Here is a 13615-nt window from a genome sequence, read left to right on the forward strand (position 1 = left end):
TTACTGAGATGTGGTAGGGAAAGCACCGGCTGGAACCCCGGAGGTGGAAGCTTCAGCCGGCTCTTGCCTTTGAAGGCTTGGACCGGCTTCTTCCCTTCAGATTTTACTTTCTTCATCTGCGCATGTGTGAACCAAAGTCTCTTTCAGTTCCTGGCAATTCTGCCATGAAAAAAAGAATAAAGGTGCCCGAAGGGGACAGGGTTGGAGAATCCTTGCTTAAGGTACACGTAGCTGGTATTCTAGGGATAGAATTTTTCAAGTCTTTGGTACATAAGGAGGCAGGGTGGTTAGAGAGGACTATGGAGAGCAAGATGGTCTTTGGAAACACTTCTGAGTCTCTTCACCAGCCTCTCCCTCTGGTTCCTCTCCATCCCAGCTAAAGACATCCCCTCTGAAGGTGAAGGCAGAATTGTATTATCAATGCTGGATCAGAGAGCAACAAAGACTTTGTTTTGACCCTGACTGTGTCTCTCTAGTGCTGCACAGCCTAATACCTTGTCTCAGGTGGGCACTCCACTAATATCTGTTGAACTTATGATGCTATACATGCTTAAAATGGCTAATAGGTTCCTTTAAATATTTGATTATTATTTTATTTATATGGATGCTTGGTCCCATGCATGTGTATCATTTTCATGAAGGTAAAACAGGAGTTACAGATTACTCTGAGCTGCCATGTAGGTGCCAGGAATCAAACCCAGACCCTCCTGAAGAACAATCAGTGCTTTTAACTCTCCATCTCTACAGCTTCCAGCAATAGATTTTTAATTACTAATGTAATATGTAATGCTTGAGCTGAACATGGTGGCTTACATCTATAATCCTAGCACCCAGAAGGATGAGACAGGAGAATTGCTGCAAGTGTGAGGCCAACATGGTCTTTGTAGCGAGTTCCAGACTTCTAGAGCTATTACACACACACACACACACCCCACACACACTATGCCCTAATGGTTTTGTTTCTAAATGCCTTTGTGGCTTTGTCTCAGTGTTGACTTCATCCACATCTCCTGGTCTGTCACAATGTTTTAACACATTTTTTGCCACTCTGCAGGTTATTTTTGCCAGGGAAATGTTTCTTCCCATTTTCTTTTTTTAATTAACTAGTTTCAACGTTTGACTGAGGGGGAGGCACAGACATTCACAATTAGTCCCTCTCAGGCTATAGCAGAAATGGATTCACTACTCAGAAACTGCAGAAATTGACACACTACTTGGAAACTGGGTTAGTCCTAACCATCCAGCATCGAGGAGTTAGCCTCCAGGGTTTGGCTGAGGGTGTCTCTCCTGAGAAAGACTTACTTGGTCAAGAGGTGATTCTCTTCAAGTTTATCACATGGTTGCTGGTAGCCTTGGCTCTTCTGAGGTTCCTGGCTATTGACTATAGACATCCCTTGATCCCTTGCTGCCTTGGGTGCCTTCTCATGGGGGAAATGTGTCGCTTGTTAGCATTTCTATTGGTTATATAGATCAGGGCCCTTGTACAGTATGTGTGTGGAACTATAAGGGGGTGAATGTTGGGAGCCGTCCTCACATTTGCCATTATAAGATGGCGCTGACAGCTGTGTTCTAAGTAGTAAACATAATCTGCACACGTGCAGGGGCAGTTTTCCCGCCATGTGTTCTGCCTTTCTCGTGATGACAACTGGGCCGATGGGCTGCAGCCAATCAGGGAGTAATACGTCCTAGGCAGAGGATAATTCTCCTTAAAAGGGACGGGGTTTTGCCATTTTCTCTCTTGCTCTTGTTCTTTTTCTTGCTTTCTTGTTCTTGTTCTTTTTCTCTCTCTTGCTTTCTTGTTCTTGTTCTTTTTCTCTCTCTTGCTCTCTGGCTCTCTGGCTCCTGAAGATGTAAGCAATAAAGTTTTGCCGCAGAAGATTCCGGTTTGTTGCGTTCTTCCTGGCCGGTCGCGCGAACACGTGTAAGAGTTGGTGCTGAAACCCGGGACGAGAAAACCCGGGACGAGAAATCCTGGGATGAGAAAACCCAGGACGGTTACCATCACCGGCGCAAGGAAGATCCCTCATTCCGGAACCAGCACTGCGGGTCATGGTAATGAAGTGTTCCCGTAAAACAGACTGTTGAGAAGGATTCAACTGCGTGAATTCAGAACTCTTCAGCTGGGGAACGGTGGTAATAAAGTGTTCCCGCAACACAGACTGTTGAGAAGGATTCAACTGCGTGAATTCAGAACTCTTCAGCTGGGGAACGGTGGTAATGAAGTGTTCCCGCAACACAGACTGTTGAGAAGGATTCAACTGCGTGAATTCAGAACTCTTCAGCTGGGGAACAGGGTACCGGTAAGTATAGCTTTACAAGGTAAGTCTGGTCTTGAACTTTCTAACGAAATTCAAGACAGTCTATCAGAAGTAAAGTGGGAAATAGCTTTACAAGGTACGTCTGGCCTTGAACTTTCTAACGAAATTCAAGACAGTCTATCAGAAGTAAAGTGGGAAATAGCTTTACAAGGTAAGTCTGGCCTTGAACTTTTTCTAGTGTTAGGAGCCCTTTTTGTTCCTTTTCACATGTTATCAAGTGGTTAAGGCAGGGCTGAAAATTCTGGATGAAATTCAGGGCAATCTATCAGAAGTAAAGCGGGGAAAGAGAGTAGGAGCAAAGAGGAAATATGGTGGACAAAATAAGTATACAGGCCTTTCCAAGGGTCTTGAACCCGAGGAAAAGTTTAGGTCAGGTAAGAATACCTGGGGAGAGATTAGAAGGAAGGAGAAGGAAAAAGAAAAGAAAAAAGATCAATCAGCGGAGGTCTCTAGGAGAAGGAGCCTATACTCATCACTAGATGAGCTCAAGGAGCCAGTTCTTAATAGTTCTGAATCAGATGAAAAGGCTATTAGGGCCTGGAAGGCGCTCTCCCGAGCAGGTGAAGCCACTGGACAACTAACAAAGATCGTCCAGGGACCTCAGGAGTCATTCTCAGATTTTGTGGCCAGAATGACAGAGGCAGCAGAGCGTATTTTTGGAGATTCAGAGTAAGCCGCACCTCTGGTAGAATAGCTCATTTATGAGCAAGCCACGCAGGAATGCAGAGCGGACATAGCCCCAAGAAAGAACAAAGGTTTACAAGACTGGCTCAGGGTTTGTCGGGAGCTTGGGGGAACTCTCAACAATGCAGGCTTAGCGGCCGCCATCCTCCAATCCCAAAAATGCTCCATGGGCAGAAATTAATCAACTCATAGATCTTGTCCAGAAACAACTAGATGTATTATGGCAAATAACTCAGCTGGGATGTGAATAAAAGTTTCCGGGATTGTGCGTTACTTCCATTCAGTATGAGAAATTTACTAGGGCAGCTAATTTGTCAAAAAGTCTGTCTCAGTATATGTTACAGAATTGGACGGCTGAATTTGAACAGACCCTTCGGGAATTGAGAATTGCCATCATTCAGGTCAACTCCACGCGCTTGGACCTGTCCCTGATCAAAGGATTACCCAATTGGATCTCCTCAGCATTTTCCTTCGTTAAAGAATGGGTGGGATTGATATTATTTGGAGATACACTTTGCTGTGGATTAGTGTTGCTTCTTTGGTTGGTCTGTAAGCTTAAGGCCCAAACTAGGAGAGACAAGGTGGTTATTGCCCAGGCACTTGCAGACTAGAACATGGTGCTTCCCCTGATTTATGGTTATCTATGCTTAAGCAATAGGTCGCTGGCCACTCAGCTCTTGCACACCACGAGGCTAGTCTCATTGCATGGGATAGAGTGAGTGTGCTTCAGCAGCCCGAGAGAGTTGCACGGCTAAGCACTGCAATAGAAGGGCTCTGCGGCATATATGAGCCTATTCTAGGGAGACATGTCATCTTTCATGAAGGTTCAGTGTCCTAGTTCCCTTCCCCCAGGAAAAACGACACGGGAGCAGGTCAGGGTTGCTCTGGGTAAAAGCCTGTGAGCCTAAGAGCTAATCTTGTACATGGCTCCTTTACCTGCACACTGGGGATTTGACCTCTATCTCCACTCTCATTAATATGGGTGGCCTATTGCTCTTATTTTCTTATTAAAAGAAAAGGGGGAGATGTTGGGAGCCGCCCTCACATTTGCCATTATAAGATGGCGCTGACAGCTGTGTTCTAAGTAGTAAACATAATCTGCACACGTGCAGGGGCAGTTTTCCCGCCATGTGTTCTGCCTTTCTCGTGATGACAACTGGGCCGATGGGCTGCAGCCAATCAGGGAGTAATACGTCCTAGGCAGAGGATAATTCTCCTTAAAAGGGACGGGGTTTTGCCATTTTCTCTCTCTTGCTCTTGTTCTTTTTCTTGCTTTCTTGTTCTTGTTCTTTTTCTCTCTCTTGCTTTCTTGTTCTTGTTCTTTTTCTCTCTCTTGCTCTCTGGCTCTCTGGCTCCTGAAGATGTAAGCAATAAAGTTTTGCCGCAGAAGATTCCGGTTTGTTGCGTTCTTCCTGGCCGGTCGCGCGAACACGTGTAAGAGGTGAACACCCAGAGGTGTGGATCATGGTGAGCCATCTCAGAAGGAGGCTACCTCAGATAGGACACAACTTTATGTGTGTGTGTGTTTAAGTGTATTTTTATTTCATTCTTTTAAATTCATTTTTTAAAATTTATTTACATTTCAAGTGTTATCCCCTTACCTGGTTCCCAACCTCCCAGAAACCCCCCATTCCCTCCCCCTGCTTCTATGAGGGTGTTCCTCCACCCACTCACACACTCCCACCTCACCACCCTCAATTCCCCTACACTGGGGCATCTATCGAGTCTTCATAGGACCAAGGACCTCTCCTCCCATTGCTGCTTGATAAAGCCATCCTCTGCTACATATGCAGTTGGAGCCATGTGTACTCCTTAGTTGGTGGCTTAGTCTTTGGGAGTTCTGGGGGCGGGGTCTGTTTGGTTGATATTGTTGTTCTTCCTATGTGGTTGCAAATCCCTTTATCTCCTTCAGTCCTTTCTTTAACTCCTCCATTGGGGACCCCATGCTCAGTGCAATGGTTGGCTTCGAGCATCTGCCTCTATATTTGTCAGTCTCTGGCAGAGCTTCTCAGGAGACAGCTATGTCAGGCTCCTATCAGCTAGCATTTCTTAGCATTCACAATAGTGTCGGAGTTTGGTAACTGTATCTGGGATAAATCCCCAGGTGGGGACAGTTTCTGGATGACCTTTCCTTCAATCTCTACTCTGCACTTTGTCCCATATTTGTTCCTGTGTGTATTTTGTTCTCCTTTCTAAGAAGGACTGAAGCATCCACACCTTGGTCTTTCTAATTCTTGAGCTTCATGTGGTCTGTGAATTTCATCTTGGGTATTCCAAGCTTTTGGACTAATATCCACTTATCAGTGAGTGCATACCATATGTGTTTGTGTGTGTGTGTGTGTGTGTGTGTGTGTGTGTGTGTGTGAGACTGAGTTACCTCACTCAGGATGATATTTTCTAGGTCCTTCCATTTGCCTGAGAATTTCATGAATTCATCATTTTTAATAGCTGAATAGTACTCCACTGTATAAATGTACCACATTTTTTGTATCCATTCCTCTGTGGAAGGACATCTGGGTTGTTTTTAGCTTCTGGCTATTATAAATAGGGCTGCTATGAACATAGTGGAGCATGTGTTTTTGTTATATGTTGGAGCACCTTTTGGGAATATGCCCAGGAGTGGTATTGCTGGATCCTCCCGTAGTACTATGTCCAATTTTCTGAGGAACCACCAAACTGATGTCCAGAGTGGTTGTACCAGCTTGCAGTCCCACCAGCAATGGAGGAGTGTTCCTCTTTCTCCACATCCTTGCCAGCATCTGCTGTCACCTGAGGTTTTGATTTTAGCCATTTTGACTGGTGTGAGGTGGAATCTCAGGGTTGTTTTGATTTGCATTTTCCTGATAGAAGGTAGCTTTGAAAAGAACTTTCTAGGATAATAGTGCCAGTTTAGCTGTTCTCTGCTGTATTAGGAAGTGCTTTCCTGTGTGCATTTTCGATGGATTGGATACTTATGCCCCTCCCCAGATTCATATGTTAAAATCTAATCCCAAGTGTAGTAATATAAACAGGTAGGGCCTCTAGGAAGTTATTGGGTCATGAGGGCAAAGCCCTCCCCAGCAGGATTGATGCTCTTATTGATGCTCTGAGGTAAGTAAGGATCCAGCCTGGAAACACCAAGTGTGGGGCTGGGGAGATGAGTCAGTTAGTAAATTGCTTGCTTTGCCATGCAAGGACTTGCACAGGGTCCCCGGAACCCATGCAAAAAGAAAAAAGAAAAAAGCCAAACATTGGTGACACCCATGTATAATCCCCATGTTGGGGAGTTCCATATAGGAAAATTGCTGGGGCTTGCAGGCCTGCCAGTCTGGCCAGCTTAATGAGTATCAGGCCAGTGCGAGACCCCGTTTCACTTACAATGTGTGTGGTGCCTGAGGGATGACACCCTGTGGTTACTCCTGACTTCTACATGCATGCATACACATGTACACTACCACCACCACCACCACCACCACCACCACCACAACAACAACAACAACAACAACACACACACACACACACACACACACACACACACACACACACACACAAGTTCCAGTCAGACACCATATCTGTCCCTGCCTTAATCTTGAACTCCCCATTCTCTGGGATCTTCAGCAATACATTCCAGTTGTTTAGCAGTGTTCGGCATTTGGTTCTAGCAGGCCCTAATATAGTGAGACACAAATTCCTTTATTGATGCTTTGGAATCTTAATCCAAATGCTTTTTGCAATTTTATGTACATGGTTTTAGCCAGCGTAACTTCTGACTATTTGCAAGAAAGATGAGTGTTGTATACAATTAGGAGCGTAGAATGCGATCTTGGCCTTAAGCCATTGAATTTTCTAGGCTCTGAGTAGCAAATTAGAATCAAAGTTTCTAATTTTTGCTTTATAAGCATGCATTATTTTCAGCACACTGAAGGTGGGTGTCAGGAGGGCAGCGGAGTGCCTAAGGCCTGCTGAAATGAGAGATTTTAAAAAATCTGCCTGCGTTGTGGTTACTTCTCTGCTTATAAATTATACTTGCATGTTGTTCACATAACTGATCTTCTAATTAGTTAGAACAGAATTCATCAAGGAAAGACAGTTAAAGCAGTTATTCCCTGGAACCTGGGGACTAAGTTGACACAGGGAACCCATTTCTAAGAGATGTTCTGGAATCAGAAGGTCACACTTGGGCTACCTTGACTTAAGTGCAGAAGTACAGCAGCACGTTGACTCTCCTCTGTGAAGGAGTCAGCCCATCCTGTCTGCCCTTCTTAATTGAATTCATTTGTATGTGTGTGTGTGTGTGTGTGTGTGTGTGTGTATGAATATGTGTGTGTGTATGTGTGTATGTGTATATGTATATGAATGTGTGTATATGTATATATGTATGAATGTGTGTATATGTGTATGAATGTGTGTGTGTATATGTATATATGTGTGAATGTGTGCGTGTGTGTATATGTGTATGAATGTGTGTGTGTGTAGGCAGAGGTGGTCAAACTTGAGTCCACATGTTTTATGAGGCAGTATGTCTCGCTGGGTCCTGGGGCTTGCTGATTTGACTAGACTAGCTGACCAGTGAGCCCCAGGAATCCTCCTGTCTCCAGGCCCCCAGTTCTGGGATTATAAATTTATACCACCATACCTGGCTTTTTCCATGGGTGATGGGAATCGAACTCAGGTCCTCAGGCTTGTGTGGCAAGTATCTCACTCAGCAATCCAGCCTTCTCCCCAGCCCCCTTTCTATTCTTTCTGCACATGGCACCTACAGCTCTGCAAATTTTTTGTTAATATTAGATTTCACATAATCACACTTTCATTTGGAGAAAAGATTTAACGGCTTCTAGAAGAAAAAAAGAAAACCCACAGCCTCGGAACAATGCTATCGTAAGCTCAGAGGGCTGAGCACACGATCCAAGTTTGGAAGTCAACAGTGTGAGCGGAGATGGGGAATGGATGGTCCCTCCTGAGTGTTCTCCTTTGAGGAAACCGAATGCTTCTTCTAATAAATTTGCTTTGCATTGAAATGCCTCTAACTGCTGGAATTACTCAGAATATTCTTCCTAAGAATTTGTCAGTCTTCTAGCAGAGAAGTCTTCATCCTAAATTGGCTTGAAGCTTACCCTGGTGGAGGGTTCTCCTTGGTGTCTGAATTGGTCCTTGCTATGGGGGATTGCCCGGAGCATGGTGGGATCCTCGGTGGTGATGCAGCCTCCTACTGTCACTTAATCATGAGGGACACTCTGATTCTTACCCAGCTCTCTTAACTAGTTTGCATTTTCCCTCCTGCCTGCCTTCAGGCATGATAAGAGCAATGGCCCCAGCAACAGCCAAAAGGCCTCTTTTGAAAGGATGTCCCTAATCTATCACAGCTGTGACATATGACACTCTAAATTAAGAAGCCCGGGCTTTGGCTGTTCCCAAATGAACAAGCCACGTGCTGACCTTATGATCAGACACTTTGGGGTCATGGTGGGTCAAGGGGCATCTGTTTGTCATTTCCTGTCAGAACAGTGCTATTTTCAGAAATGGCCAGGGAACATAAAGAATGCGGTGGGTGCTCTTTCTCAGTTGTCTCTTAAGGTAGTTTTTTGGGAAAGGAGCCTAGGAAAGAAAATTACTAGTTGCACTGAACTAAGAATGAAGACTCCAAGGCTGGTCAGCCCAGTTTGTACAGTGCTTGCCCCAGCTATGCAAAGCCCTGTATTCAATCCCCAACACTTCGTAAACTGGGCACAGTGATACTTGCCTGTGATTCTGGCATTTGGGTGGTAGAGAGAGGGGGATCAGACATTCAAGGTTTTGCTTGACATAGTGAATTTGAGGAAATTCACTATGGACTAAATAACTGTTAGGATCTGCCTGCCCACAACCAGACTTCAGGACCTCAGCAGCAGCGGCCACACCATCCCCATTTGCCAAATGCAACATGCACACCCTTTAAATGGTTCTTGCCATTACAGCTCACTCTCTGTCTCTCAGTCTCTGTCTCCTGCTTGTCCCCTACCAAGAGGTTACCTTTCACTTTCTCCTCATTCTCTTGTGTGAGATCTGTTGTGTGATGTCACCTCTGAGGCAATCCTTGGTCCCAATTGATTTGCCAAGGTACTCTTCCACTGCCAAAACCCTAACAATGATACCTTATCTTAAAAAAAAAAAAAAAGTCTCAACATTTGAGAGGTTGGGGTCAGACAGTTGTGGCTTGGAGGCCAATATAAAACCAAGCCAAACCAAACAAGTGAAGACATCCAAGTCGCATGTGGTTTTGTGACCAAGCTGGGGAGAAGCCCGGGTGTTTCCTCAGTGTGGACAGAGTACAAGAACAGGAAGTTCATCAGCAAAGTGTAGAACTGGAGGCTGGCTGCGTCCTTCAGCTGTTGTGTCATGAAAAAAAAAAAAACTGTGTAGAAAAGTAGGATTTGATGCTTTTGTTGGGAAGAACTGTAAATACTGAGAGAAAGAAGATGAATTTACTTCCAGGTTACCCTTTCTTACAACTCAACATCTTCAAAGGGTTCAGTTGATAATGTCAGGAGAGCCTGAGGTGCTTGACGCATCTTATAGACAGTGGTTAAAAATGGTGACAGTAATGACCATCATTATAACAAATAACACCAGGCGGTTGCATAGTCATGCATATCCAATGTAAAGAAGAGAACTAACATAAATAGGAAGTTGGTTTACATTTGCAAGCTTACAGCAGCAGCAGGGCAACCTATTTCAGATGAGCTGCTAATTATCTAGATAATTCTCTGTTCTCATATTAGTTTTCTGTGGCTGCTGTAATAAACTCAGGTGACCGGAACACCGGGAAGTTATTCTCCTATGGGTCTGGAGGTTTGAAGTTTGAAGTCACATTGTTGAGGTGTAAAGTTACTTCCTCCTGTGCACCTTCAGGGTGCATCCAGTCTCCAGGACTCGCCTGCTCAGAACAGGCCGGGTCGGATTGTGCTAGGGGCTGATGGAAGCTTGGGTTAGGGGGCAGATGCTGAGCAATGTATCTGCCCAGCAGCCTTTTGCTTGCTTATGCTAAAAATCTTCCTCCCTTGTGAAAGAGAAGGTGAATGGAGAGGCTTGTGAGTGGAGATGACAGGGCTTGGTCACAGATTGCACATGGGGGTTGAAGGCCAGAGAGTGGCCAATGATGACTGATTTCTTGCTTCAGACACTGGCAGAGTTACTGACAGATGCGAGGAAGTTGGGAAGGTGACCCTTGCTGGGAGGGCAGCTGGCAATGTTTAAAGGTGGATTCTAGCATTGGGAGTGTAGAAAGCTCCTGCCTTACTCATAGTCACAGTGGCTGACCATCCTGAGTCTCTTCTCTCTCTCTCTCTCTCTCTCTCTCTCTCTCTCGTGTGTGTGTGTGTGTGTACATGTTCACAGGTAGGGGAGGGCTGATTGTGTCATTTTCTGGTCTCTAGATGTCAGCAGTTAAAAAAAATATCAAAAGATCCTTGGAGCCTCTGTTTGTAATAGGTCTGCAGAGCAATTTCTGTCTACTATTTGTAAATGGTGTGTGTGGCTTTCAGTGACTTCTTATTGCGGAGGCTGGAAAAATATACAACTTCTTCTGCTTATTCAATAATTAGTGGGTAATAAACTCCACCAAAGCTCTTCTGTCATTTCTCAAGTACCAAATGTTTGACTTCTCAAATATCTGTGTCTCTCAGTCTTTGACTGCTATCCAACCATTTAACTGGTTAATACCAGCACCAAGATAAATACATAGAGACCTTTTAACCCAGAGACTTTGAGTGACAGCTTGAACTAAATCGCTGGGCTTCTACCAAAAGAAAACACAAAGGCAAACCCTTAACGAAGTTAGACTCAGACATGTTTTGAAGGTCAGGTAATTTATTTTTTTGAGGGAAAGAAAGAGCAAAGAATTAAATTGTATTAATGACATGTATATTTTCAGTCCCAGGAAGAAATAGCCACCTAGAATTTCTGTACTGAAAGTTCGAACGGAATGGCATGAAGCTTTATAAATCACAGAAGAGGTCTAGACGCTGTGAGTTTTGCAAATTAAAGTTGTTTCTCTCTCCTTCCCGGGCCTTTGTGGTTTGTCACAAAAATGATCTCCACCACAATGGTTTTGTACGGCGTCAGTATTTCTGATCAGACACAAACACCTGAATAAATATATATCACACTCTCAGGATGTATTAGCCTGGACATCAAAACACTGTCATGAACTTGGGGTCTGTACCTTCTAGCAAAATAACATACTGGCCTATGGTAGAACTCTGAGACCATAGTTCCTGCAAACAGACACACTCGTGCATGCGCGCTTGTGGATATTTGCACACGTGTGCAGAGTTACAGTGTCTGAAAGAAAATGTCCAGCAAGCAGGCCGAGGAGCAGAAAAACAAGCAGCAGAGACAGTCCCAGGGGCGGACGGAGTCATCAATGAGATCCTTCTTGTCACTTCCTCAGCTCAATATTGAGTTGCTCCGGTGCTCTCGGGAGAGCACTGTATTAATTTAATAGACACTTTTGCTGGAAATATTTCTCCCCCACTCATGCAGATTTTGTGCCTCCGCCTCATCATTCCCTCTTTTCCAAAGTGAAGCATCAGGCATGGGGTGGGAGCCCACGCTTGGCTGTACAAAAGTCAGCTAGTAAGTGCTATGGCAGACTCTGGGTCCAGAAGGGAGATGCGTGACCAGGTTGTAAGGAGGCTTTGCCAATTTGGGGGTTATGTCTTGATCTTCAAGTTTGTTCTCTGGCATTCCCTGGAAAAATGATTCTCATTTGGAACATTCCAATTAATCTTGGACGGATCTATTGGGGAATTGTTTAGGGTGCTTAAGATATCACTGGAGAGTTTGGAGAGAGTGTCCAGGAGGCCACAGAATCCTCAAATGCAGCTTAAAAATGAATTCCCCTCTCCAATGCCTTCCCTAACTAGGTGCCGAGTCATGGGTGAAACTGTTGATTCTTAGGCTTGCTGGTGTACCCACATCGTAAGAGACCACTTTGTGGCTAGGGACTTCAACCTGGTCACTCACTTCTCTGACCATTATGCTTATAGGCTGTAATAACCCAAGGGTGCCCAGAGTATGGACTGGACAGAGAATCACCCAAATTAATTCTTAGCTCTGACCCTGCCTCCCGCAAACATAAAGGTTCATCTGAAATCATTTTCATGGAATAGCAATGACTAACGTCATTATTTCTTCCGACTTCTTTCTTTGCCTTTGGTAGATGGCCACAGTTTCTTTCCTTGTAACATTTCTATCCATTAGGGCTGGCTTTTTGGAGTTTCTGTTTCTCTGCCTCTGTTACTCTAATCTTTCAATGCCCCTATCTCTGCCATCCTGCCATGTTCTCCTCTACTTCCCCCTCCTCCATGGACAGAATTCACCTTCCACAAGGATATTTAGAAGATCTAAGCTGGGTCATTGACAAAGAGTTAATGGAGCAGAAACCATAGTTTTAGATTTTTATTCACAGGGTTAGAACTGTTATGGCATTTTTTCAGATTATGAAAAATATTTCATCTTAAGAGATACATAGAAAGAAATAGTATCAAATTGGTCACAACAAGCATGAAAAGAAAGCAAGATGCCTTATATACGATTATAGACCGTCTGGTGAGTAATAGGTCAATTTAGCCAGTTGCAGGAAATCTGAAATGGCCTTCCATCCACTGAATGAAGGGGGATGTCTTTATTATCAGACTGTCAACTTTCTTGGCTTTGAGTTCTAGTTCCAGTTACCACTTGACTATTGTTTAAACGTTCTTAGAAAACTTTGCATCTGAAGGAAAAAAATGATATTTTCAGGTGCATAGCAGGCCCACAAGAAGAAAGGAGTTAACCATTATTGAGCTATTATGACTTTGATGTTTAATGTATACTTACTTCATTTAATTGTTTGCAAAACATCTATATGGATAAGTATTAGGATTAACAGAAAGCTGGCATAATGAATGCCTGATTTTGGTGACTTAACACACAGATTATTTTTGCTAAACAGAAAGTTCAGTTCGATTCCTGGACTATGGTTTCAAGGATGGGGTGGGTGATGGGTAGGATCTCCACCTCATCCAGATATTCAAGGACTCAGAGAGATGGAAGATCTGTCATTTAGAACACATATCTACAAACAGCCAGTCAGAGGGGTGAAGAATGGAGAGACGTGCGTGTGGGAAGTCTGTATGATTGTGGCTTAAAAGTTACACGGTATCGTGTTTGTTCCCATTTTACTGATAAGGCCTGCGACCCATAAATACCCTTATCTTCAAAGATGTAGTTTTGTTGAATACTCAGAAGACAAAATAAGACATTTGATAGTAATGGCCCTTGTCACGGAGAGTAAATGGTAGGAATTATTCTCCTTGTGTAGTTAAGGAAGGTACTTGTTCTCTGTTTTTTGAACAGCTGTGGGTCTCTGCAGTAGCCTCTGTCTCTGCAATAGGAAGCTTCTTGGGTGAGAGGGTGAAAACTATACTTATTGATGTCTTTTGATCAGGGACAGATTTTTTTTTCTTCTTCCTTTTTTTCCCGACATACAGAATGCCCCAGGATCTCCTAGACCAGTGGTTCTCAACCTTTCTAATGTTGTGATCCTTTCATATAGTTCCTCATGTTCTGGTACCCACCCAACTATATAGTTATTTTCATTGCTATTTCCTAAC

At 44.0% G+C, this 13615-nt stretch overlaps 1 long non-coding RNA gene across 2 annotated transcripts in view; it reads left to right on the top strand.

Annotated features, from left to right (window-relative positions):
- Gm32622 overlaps positions 1–13615 on the top strand; it is a 157611-nt gene that overhangs the window by 64668 nt on the left and 79328 nt on the right. The window lies entirely within an intron of this gene.

The sequence above is a fragment of the Mus musculus genome, chromosome 1 (assembly GCF_000001635.26).
Source record: "Mus musculus strain C57BL/6J chromosome 1, GRCm38.p6 C57BL/6J".
NCBI classification, from domain to species: Eukaryota; Metazoa; Chordata; class Mammalia; order Rodentia; family Muridae; genus Mus; species Mus musculus.